This window comes from Triticum urartu, chromosome 5A, assembly GCF_056163025.1.
Source record: "Triticum urartu cultivar PI428250 chromosome 5A, HENAU_Tu73, whole genome shotgun sequence".
In the NCBI taxonomy this organism is placed as follows: Eukaryota; Viridiplantae; Streptophyta; class Magnoliopsida; order Poales; family Poaceae; genus Triticum; species Triticum urartu.
This window is the reverse complement of record NC_141877.1, coordinates 551,163,255-551,176,147: the sequence shown is the minus strand read 5'-3', so window position 1 is coordinate 551,176,147 and position 12,893 is coordinate 551,163,255.

Below are 12,893 nucleotides of genomic sequence, written 5' to 3'. Positions count from 1 at the left end.
CACCATTGTTGCACCTCTCAACGAGCTTACAAAGAAGGATGTGCCTTTTGTTTGGGGTACCGCACAGGAAGAAGCCTTCACGATATTGAAAGATAAGTTGACACATGCTCCTTTACTCCAACTTCCTGATTTTAATAAGACTTTTGAGCTGGAATGCGATGCTAGTGGAATTGGATTAGGAGGTGTGTTATTACAAGATGGCAAACCTGTTGCATATTTTTCTGAAAAATTGAGTGGGCCTAGTCTGAATTATTCTACTTATAATAAAGAATTATATGCTCTTGTTCGGACTTTAGAGACATGGCAATATTATTTATGGCCCAAAGAATTTGTTATACATTCTGATCATGAATCCTTGAAACATATTAAAAGTCAAGCTAAACTGGATCGTAGACATGCTAAATGGGTTGAATTCATTGAGACTTTCCCTTATGTCATTAAACACAAGAAGGGTAAATAAAATATTACTGTTGATGCATTGTCTCATCGCTATACTATGCTTTCACAACTTGACTTCAAAATATTTGGTTTGGAGACCATCAAAGATCAATATGTGCATGATGTTGATTTTAAAGATGTAATGCAGAATTGTAAAGAAGGAAGAACATGGAACAAGTTCGTCATTAATGATGGATTTGTGTTCTATGCTAATAAGCTATGCATTCCAGCTAGCTCCGTTCGTCTTTTGTTGTTGCAGGAGGTGCATGGAGGAGGATTAATGGGACACTTTGGCGTGAAGAAGACGGGGGACGTACTTGCTACACATTTCTTTTGGCCAAATATGAGACGGGATGTTGAGCGTTTTGTTGCTCGCTACACTACATGTCAAAAAGCTAAGTCACGACTCAATCCTCATGGTTTATATATGCCTTTGCCTATACCTAGTGTTCCTTGGGACGATATATCTATGGACTTTGTTTTAGTTTTACCTCGAACAAAGAAGGGGAGGGATAGCATATTTGTTGTCGTGGATAGATTCTCGAAAATGGCACACTTTATATCATGTCATAAAAGCGATGATGTTGTTAATGTTGCTGATTTGTTCTTTCATGAAATTATTCGCTTGCATGGTGTGCCAAATACTATTGTTTCAGATCGTGATACTAAATTTCTTAGCCACCTTTGGAGATGTTTATGGGCTAAATTGGGGACTAAACTTCTTTTTAGTACTACTTGTCACCCCAAAACTGATGGTCAAACTGAAGTAGTGAATAGAACATTGTCTACTATGCTTAGGGTTGTTTTGAAGAATAATAAGAAAATGTGGGAAGAATGCTTGCCTCATATTGAATTTGCTTATAATCGTTCATTGCATTCTACTACTAAGATGTTTCCTTTTGAAATTGTGTATGGTTTCCTACCTCGTGCTCCCATTGATTTGTTGCCTCTTCCATCTTTGGAGAAGGTTAATTTTGATGCTAAACAACATGTTGAATTAATCTTAAAAATGCATGAGTTAACTAAGGAAAACATTGAGCGTATGAATGATAAATATAAACTTGTTGGAGATAAGGGTAGAAAACATGTTGTGTTTGCACCTAGAGATCTTGTTTGGTTACATTTGCGTAAGGATAGATTTCCTGATTTGCGTAAATCAAAGCTAATGCCACGTGTTGATGGTCCTTTTAAGGTGTTAGAGAAAATAAATGATAATGCATATAAACTTGAGTTGCCTGTAGATTTTGGGGTTAGTCCCACTTTTAACATTGCAGATTTGAAGCCTTATTTGGGTGAGGAAGATGAGCTTCCGTCAAGGATGACTTCATTTAAAGAAGGGGAGGATGATGAGGACATCAATACCATTGTTACACCCACAACCCCTGCTGCTATACATACTGGACCAATTACTAGAGCCCGCGCACGCCAATTAAATTATCAGGTACTTTCGTTTCTTGGTAATGATTCTAATGTTCATGAGAATATGATGCTGCCTAAATTGGATACATTTGTTTTGATTACAAATGAAGGGCCTGGCATGGATAAGAGGGATGAACACTGGAGCAAGACCAAGCATGGAGATGATGACATGCGCAAGGGGAACAAGAACAGAGTTACAAGTGATGATTTCAAGACTTTGAAGCCATCATAAGGAGTGCATGAAGCCTTGGACGAAATATATAAGATATGGTTGGGCCAGGCCCATGTATTTTTGAAATACTTAAGTATAGGCTGTTTTTAGAGTCTGTATGTGTGGGGAAACAAGAGTTATGGTTGGTTTCAGACCCCTCCTCCAAGGGCCACGAAATCCCCCCCTCTTCCTCCATATATACAACCTTAGGGCGTCGTTTAGACTTTGGGTTTTGTTTAGATTAAAAGTTCGACATAGCTGCAACTTCGCGTACTTCGTTTGTGTTCAACGACCAGACAAAGACGTCACAGAACCCCACCTTCATCAATAAAGCTTTCATTTTATATTCGCAATATCCATATTGCAATCTTAGTTTCTTGCCTATACTTTGTTTGCTTGCAGGAAATAGACCTTTGTGGTCGGGTTGATCGTGCTCCGGTGTTGTCAATAACCTCTCGGAGTTGGTTTAGCGATTGCTAAGGCGCGACGTCTTCGCACGTTCGTAGTTGGATCGTCAAAGTATACTCCTCCGAAACGATAATCACCATCTCATCGAAAGACAGGACACCTTTGCCTCTATCATCAACACAACGAACAACCCTCTTGTGGATGAACATGAGCCATGGCTGAATCACGGCTGTCAGTGTTGCTGCCTGAACTACCAGCTTCATCCACGCGTCCATAACCTAGTCGACATCGAGGGTGCGTTGAGCAATGGGGAAATTAATCCTACACCTTGCCTAACGGCCTAAAAACCGACCTAACATAGGGGGAAGGGGCGTTCCATGTTGCGTACCAGCTTCAGAAACAACGACGACGAAGGGGGGACCATGACTCAGTCAAGGAGGAGCAGACGGTGGCCAAGAGGAAGGGGAGAAGTGTTGGGGAACGTTGTAGAAAACAAAAATTTTCCTACTGTTTCACCAAGATCCATCTAGGAGTTCATCTAGCAACGAGTGATAGGATTGCATCTACATACCTTTGTAGTTCACGCGCGGAAGCGTTCAAAGAACGGGGATGAGGAAGGCGTACTCGACGTGATCCAAATCACCGGAGATCCTAGCACCGACCGGACGGCACCTCCGCGTTCAACACGCGTACGGTCAGCGTGACGTCTCCTTCTTCTTGATCCAGCAAGGGGGAAGGAGAGGTTGAGGAAGATGGCTCCAGCAGCAGCACGACGGCGTGGTGGTGGTGGAGCTGCAGTACTCCGGCAGGGCTTCGCCAAGCACTATGGAGGAGGAGGATGTGTTGGAGAGGGAGAGGGAGGCACCAAAGATGTGGTATGAGAGGCCCTCCTTTCCCCACTATATATAGGGAGTCCAAGGGGGGGGCGCCGGCCCTAGGAGATCCAATCTCCTAGGGGGGTGCGGCCAAGGGAGGAATCCCTCCTCCCCAAGGCACCTAGGAGGTGCCTTCCCCTTTTGGGACTCTTGCCTCCTTGAACCCTAGGCGCATGGGCCTCTTGGGGCTGGTGCCCTTGGCCCATGTAGGCCAAGGCGCACCCCCTACAGCCCATGTGGCCCCCCGGGGCAGGTGGCCCCACCCGGTGGACCCCCGGGACCCTTCCGGTGGTCCCGGTACAATACCGGTGACCCCGAAACTTGTCCCGATGCCCGAAATAGCACTTCATATATATAATTCTTTACCTCTGGACCATTCCGGAACTCCTCGTGACGTCCGGGATCTCATCTGGGACTCCGAACAACATTCAGGTTACTGCATATACATATCCCTACAACCCTAGCGTCACCGAACCTTAAGTGTGTAGACCCTACGGGTTCGGGAGACATGTAGACATGACCGAGACGACTCTCCGGTCAATAACCAACAGCGGGATCTGGATACCCATGTTGGCTCCCACATGCTCCTCGATGATCTCATCGGATGAACCACGATGTCGAGGATTCAAGCAACCCCGTATACAATTCCCTTTGTCAATCGGTATGTAACTTGCCCGAGATTCGATCGTCGGTATCCCAATACCTCGTTCAATCTCGTTACCGGCAAGTCACTTTACTCGTACCGTAATACATGATCCCATGACCAGACACTTGGTCACTTTGAGCTCATTATGATGATGCATTACCGAGTGGGCCCAGTGATACCTCTCCGTCACACGGAGTGACAAATCCCAGTCTTGATCCGTGTCAACCCAACAGACACTTTCGGAGATACCCGTAGTATACCTTTATAGTCACCCAGTTACGTTGTGACGTTTGGTACACCCAAAGCACTCCTACGGTATCCGGGAGTTAAACGATCTCATGGTCTAAGGAAAAGATACTTGACATTGGAAAACTCTAGCAAACGAACTATACGATCTTGTGCTATGTTTAGGATTGGGTCTTGTCCATCACATCATTCTCCTAATGATGTGATCTCGTTATCAATGACATCCAATGTCCATAGTCAGGAAACCATGACCATCTGTTGATCAACGAGCTAGTCAACTAGAGGCTTACTAGGGACATGTTGGTGTCTATCATTCACACATGTATTACGATTTCCGGATAACACAATTATAGCATGAATAAAGACAATTATCATGAACAAGGAAATATAATAATAATCCTTTTATTATTGCCTCTAGGGCATATTTCCAACAGTCTCCCACTTGCACTAGAGTCAATAATCTAGTTACATTGTGATGAATCGAACACCCATGGAATTCTGGTGTTGATCATGTTTTGCTCTAGGGAGAGGTTTAGTCAATGGATCTGCTACATTCAGGTCCGTGTGTACTTTACAAATATCTATGTCTCCATCTTGAACATTTTCACGAATGGAGTTGAAGCGACGCTTGATGTGCCTTGTCTTCTTATGAAACCCGGGCTCCTTGGCAAGTACAATAGCTCTAGTGTTGTCACAGAAGAGCTTGATCGGCCCCGACGCATTGGGTATGACTCCTAGGTCGGTGATGAACTCCTTCACCCAAATTGCTTCATGCGCTGCCTCCGAGGCTGCCATGTACTCCGCTTCACATGTAGATCCCGCCACGACGCTCTGCTTGCAACTGCACCAGCTTACTGCCTCACCATTCAAAATATACACGTATCCGGTTTGTGACTTTGAGTTATCCAGATCTGTGTTGAAGCTAGCGTCGACGTAACCCTTTACGACGAGCTCTTCGTCACCTCCATAAACGAGAAACATTTCCTTAGTCCTTTTCAGGTACTTCAGGATATTCTTGACCGTTGTCCAGTGTTCCTTGCCGGGATTACTTTGGTACCTTCCTACCAAACTTACGGCAAGGTTTACATCAGGCCTGGTACACAGCATGGCATACATAATAGAACCTATGGCTGAGGCATAGGGGATGACACTCATCTCTTCTATATCTTCTGCCGTGGTCGGACATTGAGCTGAGCTCAATTTCACACCTTGTAACACAGGCAAGAACCCCTTCTTAGACTGATCCATATTGAACTTCTTCAATATCTTATCAAGGTATGTGCTTTGTGAAAGACCTATGAGGCGTCTTGATCTATCTCTGTAGATCTTGATGCCTAATATATAAGCAGCTTCTCCAAGGTCCTTCATTGAAAAACTCTTATTCAAGTAGGCCTTTATGCTGTCCAAGAGTTCTATATCATTTCCCATCAAAAGTATGTCATCTACATATAATATGAGAAATGCTACAAAGCTCCCACTCACTTTCTTGTAAACACAGGCTTCTCCATAAGTCTGCGTAAACCCAAACGCTTTGATCATCTCATCAAAGCGAATGTTCCAACTCCGAGATGCTTGCACCAGCCCATAAATCGAGCGTTGGAGCTTGCACACCTTGTCAGCATTCTTAGGATCGACAAAACCTTCCGGCTGCATCATATACAATTCTTCCTTAAGGAAACCATTAAGGAATGCCGTTTTGACGTCCATTTGCCATATTTCATAATCATAGAATGCGGCAATCGCTAACATGATTCGGACGGACTTTAGCTTCGCTACCGGTGAGAAAGTCTCATCGTAGTCAACCCCTTGAACTTGCCGATAACCCTTAGCGACAAGCCGAGCTTTATAGATGGTCACATTACCATCCGCGTCTGTCTTCTTCTTAAAGATCCATTTATTTTCTATGGCTCGCCGCTCTACGGGCAAGTCAGTCAAAGTCCATTCTTCGTTTTCATACATGGATCCTATCTTAGATTTCATGGCTTCCAGCCATTTGTCGGAATCCGGGCCCGCCATCGCTTCTTCATAGTTCGAAGGTTCACCGTTGTCTAACAACATGATTTCCAAGACAGGGTTGCCGTACCACTCTGGTGCGGAACGTGTCCTTGTGGACCTTCGAATTTCAGTAGGAGCTTGATCAGAAGTATCTTGATCATCATCATTAACTTCCTCTCTAGTCGATGTAGGCACCTCAGGAACATTTTCTTGAGTTGCACCATTTTCCGGTTCAAGAGGTAATACTTCATCAAGTTCTACTTTCCTCCCACTTACTTCTTTCGAGAGAAACTCTTTCTCTAGAAAGGACCCATTCTTGGCAACAAAGATCTTGCCCTCGGATCTGAGGTAGAAGGTATACCCAATAGTTTCTTTAGGGTATCCTATGAAGACGCATTTTTCCGACTTGGGTTCGAGCTTTTCAGGTTGAAGTTTCTTGACATAAGCATCGCATCCCCAAACTTTTAGAAACGACAGCTTAGGTTTCTTCCCAAACCATAATTCAAACGGTGTCGTCTCAACGGATTTCGACGGAGCCCTATTTAAAGTGAATGCGGCAGTCTCTAAAGCATAGCCCCAAAAAGATAGCGGTAAATCGGCAAGGGACATCATAGATCGCACCATATCTAATAGAGTGCGATTACGACGTTCGGACACACCATTACGCTGAGGTGTTCCAGGCGGCGTGAGCTGTGAAACTATTCCACATTTTCTTAAGTGTGTGCCAAACTCGTGACTCAAGTATTCTCCTCCACGATCTGATCATAGGAACTTGATTTTTCTGTCACGTTGATTCTCAACCTCACTCTGAAATTCCTTGAACTTTTCAAAGGTCTCAGACTTGTGTTTCATTAAGTAGACATACCCATATCTACTCAAGTCATCAGTGAGGGTGAGAACATAACGATAGCCACCGCGAGCCTCAACACTCATTGGACCGCACACATCAGTATGTATGATTTCCAATAAGTTGGTTGCTCGCTCCATTGTTCCTGAGAACGGAGTCTTGGTCATTTTATCCATGAGGCATGGTTCGCATGTGTCAAGTGATTTGTAATCAAGAGACTCTAAAAGTCCGTCAGCATGGAGCTTCTTCATGCGTTTGACACCTATGTGACCAAGGCGGCAGTGCCACAAGTATGTGGGACTATCATTATCAACCTTACATCTTTTGGTACTCACACTATGAATATGTGTAGCATTACGCTCGAGATTCATTAAGAATAAACCATTTACCATCGGAGCATGACCATAAAACATATCTCTCATATAAATAGAACAACCATTATTCTCGGATTTAAATGAGTAGCCATCTCGTATTAAACGAGATCCTGATACAATGTTCATGCTCAAACTTGGCACTAAATAACAATTATTGAGGTTCAAAACTAATCCCGTAGGTAAATGTAGAGTTAGCGTGCCGACGGCGATCACATCGACCTTGGAACCATTCCCGATGCGCATCGTCACCTCGTCCTTCGCCAGTCTCCGCTTATTCCGCAGCTCCTGCTTTGAGTTACAAATGTGAGCAACTGCACCGGTATCAAATACCCAGGAGCTACTACGAGTACTGGTAAGGTACACATCAATTACATGTATATCACATATACCTTTCGTTTTGCCGGCCTTCTTGACCGCTAAGTATTTGGGGCAGTTCCGCTTCCAGTGACCACTTTCCTTGCAATAAAAGCACTCAGTCTCGGGCTTGGGTCCATTTTTTGGCTTCTTCCCGGCAGCTTGCTTGCCGGACGCGGCAACTCCCTTGCCGTCCTTCTTGAAAGCTTTCTTACCCTTGCCCTTCTTGAACTTAGTGGTTTTATTCACCATCAATACTTGATGTTCCTTTTTGACTTCTACCTCTGCTGATTTCAGCATTGCAAATACTTCAGGAATGGTCTTTTCCATCCCCTGCATATTGAAGTTCATCACAAAGCTCTTGTAGCTCGGTGGAAGCGACTGAAGGATTCTGTCAATGACCGCGTCATCCGGGAGATTAACTCCCAGCTGAGTCAAGCGGTTATGCAACCCAGACATAGTGAGTATGTGCTCACTGACAGAACTGTTTTCCTCCATCTTACAGCTGAAAAGAATTTGTCGGAGACTTCATATCTCTCGACCCGGGCATGAGCTTGGAAAACCATTTTCAGCTCTTCGAACATCTCATATGCTCCGTGTCTCTCAAAACGCTTTTGGAGCCCTGGCTCTAAGCTGTAAAGCATGCCGCATTGAACGAGGGAGTAGTCATCGGTACGTGTCTGCCAAGCGTTCATAACGTCTTGTTCTGCAGGGAAAACAGGTGCGTCACCTAGCGGTGCTTGTAGGACATAGTCTTTCTTGGCAGCTATGAGGATGATCCTCAGGTTCCGGACCCAGTCCATGTAGTTACTGCCATCGTCTTTCAGCTTGGTTTTCTCTAGGAACGCGTTGAAGTTGAGGACTACGTTGGCCATTTGATCTACAAGACATATTGTAAAATATTTAGACTAAGTTCATGATAATTAAGTTCATCTAATCAAATTATTCAATGAACTCCCACTTAGATAGACATCCCTCCTGTAATCTAAGTATAACATGATCCGAGTTAACTAGGCCGTGTCCGATCATCACGTGAGACGGACTAGTCAACATCGGTGAACATCTTCATGTTGATCGTATCTTCTATACGACTCATGCTCGACCTTTCGGTCTTCTGTGTTCCGAGGCCATGTCTGTACATGCTAGGCTCGTCAAGTCAACCTAAGTGTTTGCATGTGTAAATCTGTCTTACACCCGTTGTATGTGAACGTTAGAATCTATCACACCCGATCATCACGTGGTGCTTCGAAACAACGAACTGTCGCAATGGTGCATAGTTAGGGGGGACACTTTCTTGAAATTATTATGAGGGATCATCTTATTTACTACCGTCATTCTAAGTAAACAAGATGCAAAAACATGATAAACATCACATGCAATCAAATAATAATAGTGACATGATATGGCCAATATCACATAGCTCCTTTGATCTCCATCTTGGGGCTCCATGATCATCTTGTCACCGGCATGACACCATGATCTCCATCATCATGATCTCCATCATCGTGTCTCCATGAAGTTGCTCGCCAACTATTACTTCTACTACTATGGCTAACGCGTTTAGCAATAAAGTAAAGTAATTTACATGGCGTTTCTCAATGACACGCAGGTCATACAAAAAATAAAGACAACTCCTATGGCTCCTGCCGGTTGTCATACTCATCGACATGCAAGTCGTGATTCCTATTACAATAGCATTAACATCTCATACATCACATATAGATCATTCATCATTCATCACAACTTTGGCCATATCATATCACAAAGCACTTGCTGCACAAACAAGTTAGACGTCCTCTAATTGTTGTTGCAAGTTTTACGTGGCTGAAGTAGGGTTCTATCAAGAATGTTTTCTTACCTACGTGAAAGCCACAACGTGATTTGTCAACTTCTATTTACCCTTCATAAGGACCCTTTTCATCGAATCCGCTCCAACTAAAGTGGGAGAGACAGACACCCGCCAGCCACCTTATGCAACTTGTGCATGTTAGTCGGTGGAACCGGTCTCACGTAAGCGTACGTGTAAGGTTGGTCCGGGACGCTTCATCCCACAATACCGTTGAAGCAAGATAAGACTAGTAGCGGCAAGAAAAATTGACAACATCAACGCCCACAACAAATTGTGTTCTACTCGTGCAAGAGAACTACGCATAGACCTAGCTCATGATGCCACTGTTGGGGAACGTTGCAGAAAACAAAAAATTTCCTACGGTTTCACCAAGATCCATCTAGGAGTTCATCTAGCAACGAGTGATAGGATTGCATCTACATACCTTTGTAGATCACGCGCGGAAGCGTTCAAAGAACGGGGATGAGGAAGGCGTACTCGACGTGATCCAAATCACCGGAGATCCTAGCGCCGAACGGACGGCACCTCCGCGTTCAACACACGTACGGTCAGCGTGACGTCTCCTTCTTCTTGATCCAGCAAGGGGGAAGGAGAGGTTGAGGAAGATGGCTCCAGCAGCAGCACGACGGCGTGGTGGTGGTGGAGCTGCAGTACTCCGGCAGGGCTTCGCCAAGCACTATGGAGGAGGAGGATGTGTTGGAGAGGGAAAGGGAGGCATCAAAGATGTGGTATGAGAGGCCCTCCTTTCCCCACTATATATAGGGAGTCCAAGGGGGGCGCCGGCCCTAGGAGATCCAATCTCCTAGGGGGGGTGCGGCCAAGGGAGGAATCCCTCCTCCCCAAGGCACCTAGGAGGTGCCTTCCCCTTTTGGGACTCTTCCCTCCTTGAACCCTAGGCGCATGGGCCTCTTGGGGCTGGTGCCCTTGGCCCATGTAGGCCAAGGCGCACCCCCTACAGCCCATGTGGCCCCCTGGGGCAGGTGGCCCCACCCGGTGGACCCCCGGGACCCTTCCGGTGGTCCCGGTACAATACCGGTGACCCCGAAACTTGTCCCGATGCCCGAAATAGCACTTCCTATATATAATTCTTTACCTCCGGACCATTTCGGAACTCCTCGTGACGTCCGGGATCTCATCCGGGACTCCTAACAACATTCGGGTTACTGCATATACATATCCCTACAACCCTAGCGTCACCGAACCTTAAGTGTGTAGACCCTACGGGTTCGGGAGACATGTAGACATGACCGAGACGACTCTCCGGTCAATAACCAACAGCGGGATCTGGATACCCATGTTGGCTCCCACATGCTCCTCGATGATCTCATCGGATGAACCACGATGTCGAGGATTCAAGCAACCCCGTATACAATTCCCTTTGTCAATCGGTATGTAACTTGCCCGAGATTCGATCGTCGGTATCCCAATACCTCGTTCAATCTCGTTACCGGCAAGTCACTTTACTCGTACCGTAATACATGATCCCATGACCAGACACTTGGTCACTTTGAGCTCATTATGATGATGCATTACCGAGTGGGCCCAGTGATACCTCTCCGTCACACGGAGTGACAAATCCCAGTCTTGATCCGTGTCAACCCAACAGACACTTTCGGAGATACCCGTAGTATACCTTTATAGTCACCCAGTTACGTTGTGACGTTTGGTACACCCAAAGCACTCCTACGGTATCCGGGAGTTACACGATCTCATGGTCTAAGGAAAAGATACTTGACATTGGAAAACTCTAGCAAACGAACTATACGATCTTGTGCTATGTTTAGGATTGGGTCTTGTCCATCACATCATTCTCCTAATGATGTGATCTCGTTATCAATGACATCCAATGTCCATAGTCAGGAAACCATGACCATCTGTTGATCAACGAGCTAGTCAACTAGAGGCTTACTAGGGACATGTTGGTGTCTATCATTCACACATGTATTACGATTTCCTGATAACACAATTATAGCATGAATAAAGACAATTATAATGAACAAGGAAATATAATAATAATCCTTTTATTATTGCCTCTAGGGCATATTTCCAACAAGAAGCAGCTTCTACTGTCGGAGAGTGCTGCTGCCGCGTCTGGTTGCGCAGATCTGAGTCGTCGCCGCCGCCGGTGCTAAGAACAAAGGGAGTGCTTATCCTAGAGCTAGTGGTGACCGAGTAAATGGAGCAGTGAGGCTAGATTTGGTGTCACCCCGCCTCAGCGGATTTGCATCTCCCGCCATCTTCACTCGATTTCGCCTTGCATGTGCATCCAGGGCCGGTCCTGACATTTGAGGGCTCGGGGCGACACAAGAATTGGGGGCCCTTAGCCTTAATGTAATCATTAAAATAATGACATATAATCTATATAGTAAAAACACTTAAGATGCATCTAAAACCGATATTTATAATAAATAGCTTATATATATTATCTAATTTTTGCTAACATTTGATAGATGCAAAGTCATTGATGATCATACCAATATCCATATCTTCTAACAATTTGTACATGAATAACAAACTTTTGCTAGAGGCATCTGTTAGATAATAGTACATCTCTCAGTCCTAATAAATGACAGAATTGTAAAATACAATAAAATTAGAATTTAGAACTAAACATACATTTGCTATATGCGGTACACATCCATTCAGTATTTAAGATGATGGAAATTACACACACCTTGAGGACTTAGCTTTTTAGGAATGGTCGAACTAGCGAACTAGCAGGAGCAGCCAGAAGGATTTGAACGAAGCAAGGACTGGACCGGTAGCGGTAGAGAGGACAGCAGGGGCCGTTCACCGTCCTTCAATGTCTCTAGAGGGCGGCAGCGAATTGTTGAACACATGTTGTCTGCCATGGTGGCTAGTGGTGGCTTTGGATGAGGGTTATTTGGATACTGAATTTTGGGGTCGGTGAGACAGATAAGGAGAACGAGGAGGCGAGGATCCAGGTAGGAGATCGGAGAGTGGAAGTTCGTCCAGCGCATGCATGGAGATCATGGCGATAATCTAGCGATTGCAACTTTTTCTTTTTTTTAGCTTGCGGTCAATGGGATATCTGCTACGTCTTTCTTTTGTTAAGGCAAATCTGCTACGTGCGTACATGTGCCTGCCTCCTCCTCGGGCCAGCAATGGGCTACTTGCGTATGTGTACCTGGCGGGGGGGGGGGGGGCTTAGGTTGTGGGGGGCGGGGCGGCCGCCCCCTCTGCCCTCCCTCAGGGCCAGCCCTGTGTGCA